At 38.0% G+C, this 8,232-nt stretch overlaps 1 pseudogene; it reads right to left on the minus strand.

The window, feature by feature from the left end:
* Positions 1-7,876: 7,876 nt before the first annotated feature.
* Positions 7,877-7,995, minus strand: LOC128576592 (uncharacterized; annotated as a pseudogene).
* Between the last annotated feature and the right edge of the window lie 237 nt (positions 7,996-8,232).

The following is an 8,232-nucleotide window of genomic DNA, read 5'->3' on the forward strand; positions in this document are numbered from 1 at the left end:
TAAGTGTGCAAATAATAAAATGTGTGATATTTAAGCTCCCTCTTAGGGTTGATAAATGAATCTACATATTCTGACATTTATTTGACCTTACAAGGGAAACCCCAAATAGTGATTGTAAAGGATATTATGGTGATCTGCTCAGATGCCATGTCAGGGGCCACATAGCCATCCCTCAATCTTTTAGATTTTGTACATGGAAAACACTCATTCTTTGATACTATTCTTAGATGTTCTTTGATACTTTGATACTATTCTTAGATGTTCAATTTGTTAAAAGCATCACCAATAACATTTTCAGTTAACTTTTCTTAAATATTTTAATAGTTATTATGTATGTAATTAATTAAATCTCCTTAAACAATTTAGAATAGATTTAATGATTTAGGATGGACTTGGTGGTTCCTTTGAACACTCTAAACCCTTCATTAGTAAACAAAACATGCATTGTTTTCAAAATGTTTCATAATCCCCAGATTTAAGCTGTTCTAGAACAGGGGTCTCCAACCTTTTAGCTTCTCTGGGCCACATTGGAAGAAGAGTTATCTTGGGCTACACGTTAAGTACACAAACATAAACAAAGCCGATGGGCAGAAAAGCCAAACGCTCCATGCATAGTTTTTGTGATATTCATCAGCACAGGAAAGCAAAAAAGTCCCCACATAAAAATTCTAATTATGCAGCCCCCCATTCAGAGGGTCTTTTAAAATCCCTGAACATGTCCCAAGTTTGCAATCACTAATATAGGAAAAGTACATATCTAAGTAATAAAATGTCTTTGGTTTTTTGATTTTTTTTATAATAAAAGTAGTCAACATAAAACTAGTGGGATATTTGACATTGTATTTGAGAATCTAATGCATCAGTATCTGGTCTGATGGAAGGAGCTGCAATTCTCAGAGAGTTCTCAAGGTGCTCCTCAGATATTTTGTTTCTAATTTTGTTCTTGATGTGTTTCATTCTTGAAGAGAGTTGCTCACAAATGTAGGTGCGGGGTGGGGGGGGTGGGGGGGGAGACAATGACATGAATATGGTGTGATTTGTAAAGGGAGGGATATTGCTCTGGGAAGCTAAGAGTCCCAGAGTCCCCTTTTGCTAAAAAGTCCAGCAAAGAGATACGATCAAATTTTTCTTTCTTTAAACTGAATGCCAGATTGCAGCCCTGTGCATTCCATTGAAAATTAGTTGGGGGAGGGCAGCTAACATATTTATGTGAACTGAAAATGGAGTCACAAATGCACCAAAATATTGATTATTTTCCCAGAAATCTTCAAATCTATTTTCAAATTCTTATATCAAATCAAAAAGTAAGGCTGCATAGTTTTCACTGGTCACAGGACTGTGCTTAGTCAATGTATCATAATTTTGCCTTAATTTGAACTTGCCATAATTTCAGTTTCCTTTGGAGTGCCGTCATGATTTGAAACATTGTGCATATATTGATAAGTTGGTTTTCACATCAACGCATGTTTAACTCATTCAAATCAGCAGTTAAAGCCACTAAAAATGATAAATCTGCAAGCCAGTTTTCATCCTCAAGTTCTGGCACAAATTTGGGTTTTGATATCACAAGTGACTTGGTAACATGTTGCGAACTGTAAAATCTTTTCAGCATTTGGCCTTAGTTAGCCATCTTACTTCTGAAAATTAAACAATGTCACCATAGACAACATCAGTACTTTTTTATTATTTATTAAATCATAACTATGTATATTAATGTATTTATGGGGTACAACGTGCTGATTTGATATACAATGTGAAATGCTTAATGTAACTGATTAACAAACATCAGTACCTTTAAGAAACTTCTGGAATTGGTGATGTTTCAATCACTTGGCTCTTAAGAAATTCTCTTAAGAATGCTCTTATCAATATATGCACAGTCTTGATGACAATTTGCATGATGTTATCTATTTTTTTGCACGTAAGTTATTTTGAGATACTATGCAATGGTCCAGACATGAATTTTGGGTGGCAATTGGATTGTCCTCAATTAATTTTTCTTTTTCATTTTTTCTATTAATTTTTCAAGTCTCTCTCTTTTACCTACCAGCACTGGGGACTATCAATAACTATACCAGATATGTTGACAATGGAGAAGGGAGAGAAAACTGCTTCAACATATTTTTTACTACTTTTTTGTAAATCTTTTTGTTGTTATTGTCATTGCTTTTGTTTTTCTTTTTATTTTGGAGACAGAATCTCACTCTTTCCTCCAAGCTAGAATGCCATAGCATCATAGTTCACAGCAACCTCAAAATCCTGGGCTCGAGCAATCCTCTTGTCTCAGCCTCCCAAGTAGCTGGGACTATGGTGCCCACCACAATGTCCAGCTAGTTTTTTTTCTATTTTTAGTAGAGATGGGGTCTTGCTTTTGCTCAGGCTTGTCTTGAACTCATGAGCTCAAGCAATCCACCTGCCTTGGCCCCCCAGAGTGCTAGGGTTATAGACATGAGTCACCATGTATAGCCCTGTATAAATCTTATGATTTAGCTGTGTCTCTTAATGGCACTAAAGAAGCGATTTGTTCAGTGACATTACATTTGTCATCAATACCTCTAATAAAAATGGCAAGTTGAGCCATATTTGTAGCATCAAGGCTGTCCTTCATTGCCAAAGCATAAAATTAAAAATTAGCAGCTTTACTCTCCAAAACTTCTTTGGATAGATTTTCTAGTTTCTTCAATTCTCCTGACTATAGTCTAGCAAGACAAACTGATCGAAATAGTCCCCTATTTTTCAGGACAAATTAAATCTGCCATGCTTTCCATATATTGCTTAATAACCTCACCCTCAGTAAATAGTTTTTATATTTTTGCTATTAAATATGCTACCATATAACTAAATTTTAGACTGGAATCCATCTGAGTTGCAATTTTTAAAAACATTTTTTAATAGAGTTTATTTTTACAGTTCTTTCTTTTTTTTTTTGGCCAGGACCTGTCACATACCACCTCCAGTATATGGGGCCGGTGCCCTACTCCTTGAGCCACAGGCACTACCCAACATTTTAAAAGAATGTTGAGAAGATAGACTTTTTAAAGTTCCACTATTTTGTCCTTATGACACAATCCTTCATGCAGATCAAGTTTGGCAGCATGTTTTAACATATAAAGCCTTTTCAACTTATGGTCTTTGAAAACTTGTACAAATTCCCTACAAATTAAGCAGAGTGCCTTATTATTCACCTCAACAAAAAAAGTAGTCACCTGTCCATTTTTCATTAATAATATTTCTTCACCCGTAATTTCTTTTGGGGGTTCCGTTTTGTTTTAAGATGTGGTGAAAGCCATGCTGGGATTAAAAAAATAGATAAGGGACTATATTTACTTTTATTATGAAAAGTAATTGACAGAAAAATAGAAAGCAAGGTGTAGGCCCCTCCACACACCAGCTGCTGAGGTGGGGGAGCAGATTGTAAAGTGTAGTGGGTGATGTGTGAGGTGCTGCTGAGGTGTAGAAGTTCCTTAATACTCAAATAAGAATGCTCACCTGGCTTCTAAATAACATTAAATGCCTAATGTATCGATGGTAAGTTGAAATTTTACTAACTGCTGCCTTGCTGAGTCACCATGAGGACTTGGAATGTCTGATGGTGTCAACTTGACTGCACTTGAAGTCAGAACACTGGAACCCACACACCTCGGTAAACCGAAGCCACACACATGTACAAACAGAGACAGTGAAGGATTGTTTATTTCACGTGACATTACAATGCAACATTGTCATCTACAAAGTTAGTGCTCAAGAACTATGCAATTGAGTTCCTCCAAAAAAAAAAGAAATCTCATAATATTGTGAGTAAGTTTACAGTTTTGCAATGGGCCACATTCATAGCTGTCCTGGGCTGCGTGTGGCCTGCAGACCATGGGTTGGACATCCGTTTTCTAGAACATTAACAACACATGCTTGATTTATTTTCTTTGTTATTTCTATATTTCCTTAAATATTGCTTAGGATTATGGCAGTACTAACTTTGATACCATTCCAGAGTTAGAATATTCTTACCAAATCAAAAGGATTTAGTTCTTTAGAACCTAATCTCAGAAATCCAAGGATACAGTATCTAGGTTACCAAATAACTGCTCATGAGACTTGACTGCTAATCTTCAGAAGACTTTAAAGGATTATGCAGTCATTTATAGATATAGTTATAATAATTTTTTAAATTATGACTTCAACTAGGTTTTAGCTCTTCATACTTGATAGATATGCTCCAACCTTAAAGGCTCTCTTGGTTGCTGTTCAGTAAGACGTGTCTCATACGGCAGCCCTAAAATGTATGTACAGTTGTCCCTTCTTATAGTTTTGCTTGCCATGGTTTCAGTTACCCAAGGTCAAATTTCAAATGAAAACTTCTAGAAGTAAACATTCATAGTTTTAAATTTTGTGCCATTCTGAGTTCCATGAGGAATCTTGCACCGCTCTGTTCCAGCTGGGATGTGACTCCTCCCTGCGCCCAGCTTCTCCACCCAGTCTACACTCCCCACCTGTCAGTCACTCAGTAACTATCTCGGTTTTCAGACTGTTCACTGAATAATTATCTCGGTTCTCCCCACTGCTGTGTTCAAGTCCCCCTTAGTTTGCTTAATAATGGCCCCAAATCACAAGAGTAGTGATGCTGGTAACGTGGCTCCACCAAAGAGAAGCCAAGGGTTTCCTTTAAGTGAAAAGGTAAAAGTTCTCAAGGAAAGAAAAAACAATCTTCTGCTGTAGTTGCCAAGATCTACAGTAAGAACAAGTCTTCTATCTGTGTGATTGTGAAGAAGGAAAAGGAAGGCTCGGTGCCTATGGCTCAAGCGGCTAAGACACCAGCCACATACTCCTGAGCTGGCGAGTTCGAATCCAGCCTGGGCCCGCAAAACAACCATGACGGCTGCACCCAAAAAACACCTGTAGTCCCAGCTACTTGGAAGGCAGAGGCAGGAGAATCGCTTGAGCCCAGGAGTTGGAGGTTGCTGTGAGTTGTGATGCTATAGCACTCTACCCAGGGCGACAGCTTGAGGCTCTGTCTCAAAAAAAAAAAAAAAAGAAGGAAAAAGAAATTTATATCAGTTTGCAGTCACCCTGCAAACTACAAAACCTATAGCCATAGTATGTAAGTGCTTAGGTGAGATGGAAAAGGCATTAGATTCATGGTGGGAAACAAGAACAGAGCATGTTCCAATGAAAGCTGTTGGGTTCAGCAATTAGATGCCTCTGTCCCAGGCATCTATTAGGGGTTTTTGGAACATTTCTCTGTGGATAGGGAGGACTGTTGTATGTGCAGTGACACCACAGTAGCAATGAGCAAGTTAGGCACCCAAATCTTGATTCAAAAATACCATTATCTACTAATTAAACTTGGACTACTTGGAGAAATGTATGATTCTAAGAACAGAGAGACAAAGTACAAGATGAGCTGGGAATATTTCACCATTCTAGAAAGTAAGAAATTGCTCAAAAAAATGGCAGGAGACATGCCAAAAAAGAAATATCGAAAGAATCAAAGAAGCAGCAGAAAACTTATAATCATATTTTCATGATTCAACCAAGAATAATTGATGGATGCCAATCTGGATACTTACACGCTTCCAAAGTAGCTACCTAGAGTTTATTTGTTTTTTGTTTTTTTTTTTTTTTGTAGAGACAGAGTCTCACTTTATGGCCCTCGGTAGAGTGCCATGGCATCACACAGCTCACAGCAACCTCCAACTCCTGGGCTTAAGCGATTCTCTTGCCTCAGCCTCCCGAGTAGTTGGGACTACAGGCGCCCGCCACAACGCCCGGCTATTTTTTGGTTGCAGTTCAGCCAGGGCTGGGTTTGAACCCGCCACCCTTGGTATATGGGGCCGGCGCCTTACCGACTGAGTCACAGGCGCTGCCTGAGTTTATTTGGTTTTAAAGGGAAAATAATGTGTTTAAAATAGAGAATCCTGGTAGATAACAACCTTTATCTATTGATCAATGTTAACCTCACCAATGGTACAAATTGACACCTTTGATGTGATGCAAAGAGATGCACATCACATACGTAGAGTTGCTAACAAAAATGAGCAACTTGAATCTCCATGAGGAAACCGACACATCCAAGCTAAGGCTTATTTTACAAAGCAACTGGCCTGTACATTTCAAAATGTTAATGTATGAAGGCAAAAAAGACGGAGGAAATCTTCTAAATTACAGAAGATTGAAGCAATATGAATTAAATGCCATGTGTAATATTGGATCCTACACAGGGGAAAAATTGTTTCCTAGGATGTAACAAAGATATTACTGGATAATTGATAAAATTTGAATATGGGTTGTATATTAGATGATAACATTGTATCAGTGCTAAATTGTGTGAATTGAGTAATTATATTGTGGCAAGTCAGGTAAAAATAAAAATGTCCTTAGAAAATGCATGCTGAAATAGTTTATGATAAAAAGTCATTTAGTCTGAAACTTACTCTTACATGATCTAGTGACTTAGCTATAATAGTGATTATGTATATACATACAATAAAGCATATATGGAAAATATAAATAACTGGTGAGTACAGGTAAAGGGTAGGAGGAATATGAGTTGTTGGAGGAGCAAAGTATCACTACCGTTACACAATTTTTAATTTGATAAAACTTTGAAATACAGTAGAACCTCCATAGTTGGCCACCTCCCTACACTGGCCACCTCCTTAAGCTGACCTCATTTTTACAGACCAGACATGCACCACATGTACGTATCAGCACAGCAGGCCTAGGGCCTTAGGTTGACCACCTCTGCATGTTGGTCAGATGGTTACAGTCCCTTGGGTGGTCAACTTACAGAAATTCTACTCTCAGTGTGTTTCTTTTTAGGGTGATGAGTTTTACTAATCTAATTTTTTCCAATTTACTGCTGTCTACCGTTTAGAGAATAGTGTATGTGATACCAGGAAGTAGTGAATATGCATGTTCACATATGCTGCACACCACTATGTACTAGAGGTAGCTTGTAGAGAATAGACTGCAGCATCCTTCCTAGAGAGTGAAGTTTTACTAAGCACTACACTTTGCACCACATTATTTAGACACATTACACACTGGACTTCTGACAGGATGTGTATATTGTTGTCACTTCTATCTGGTAGGTCCTTCCTCCCCTTCTCGGACTGAGCTAAACCATAACCTCTTGTATAATCCTACACTGTCCACCTAGAAAAAGGGGACCTCCTCCTCTGCTCCCATGAACTTCCAAACTATGTTCTGACCTTGCCATTTTTCTTTTTGCTTTCTAGTTACTTACGTGCAAATGATGTTTCTGGACTACTCAAACATTCTCCCATTTTCCCCACCCACAATTTTGAAAGAGGTGTGTGGGATTCATCTTCCTTCAAATGGCATTGCCTCCCTCAGCCTCCCTTTCCTTGCCACTGCCCCAGAATGTCATCATAGTTAACATTGTGGGCTTTGGTGTAGGTCTCACTACAGATCGAATTGCTGGTTCCGCAGCCTGCCAGGTGCATTAGCGTTGGATAATTAGAGTTGTACTCCTCCATGTCTCAGTTTTCTTATCAGCATCATGGAGTTGTACTGAGCATCACAGAAGTTAATGAACACACAATGCTTAGCAGTGAAAAAACTGCTCCGTGAGTATGAGCTGTTGTCACTAACACCACCAGTATCATCATCGTCGTCAGTTCTACAGTAGAATCACTAGTGGTGCCAGAAGCCGCAAGTCAGAACAATAGAAATGTGATGCCTTTTCATACTGTAGGAGTGTTTAATGAGGTATGTATTAACTATAGTTAACTCTTCTAATCAAAATTATAGAGACACAGAGGAAAATTATAGTAATTTTACTTCTGAATTCACCAAAAGTAACCATTAATTATTTTTTTAATTTTTTAAAATTATTTTTTATTTATTTCTTTATTAAAGCCTACAGCACCCGGTATTCCCAGGCAGTCTCCCATCCAAGTACTACCCACGCCTGACCCTGCTTAGTTTCCAAGATCAGACAAGATTGGGTGCGTTCCAGGTGGTATGGCCATAGACAGCAACCATTAATTCTTAACACAATCAATGACATTAATGTTAACAAGGTTGAGTATGTTTTTCCAAGAGTAGGGAAATGTATTAACCATACTGGATATGACTCATATAATCACTGATCCATCCTTTCAGCCAACATTTATTGAGCACTTACTATATGCTTAGGACCTTCTAGGTGTTACAACATTGCAATAAACAAATTCCATGCTCTCATAAACACATTCCAGGCAGACATGGGAG

The sequence above is a fragment of the Nycticebus coucang genome, chromosome 24 (genome assembly GCF_027406575.1).
Source record: "Nycticebus coucang isolate mNycCou1 chromosome 24, mNycCou1.pri, whole genome shotgun sequence".
Classification (NCBI taxonomy): Eukaryota; Metazoa; Chordata; class Mammalia; order Primates; family Lorisidae; genus Nycticebus; species Nycticebus coucang.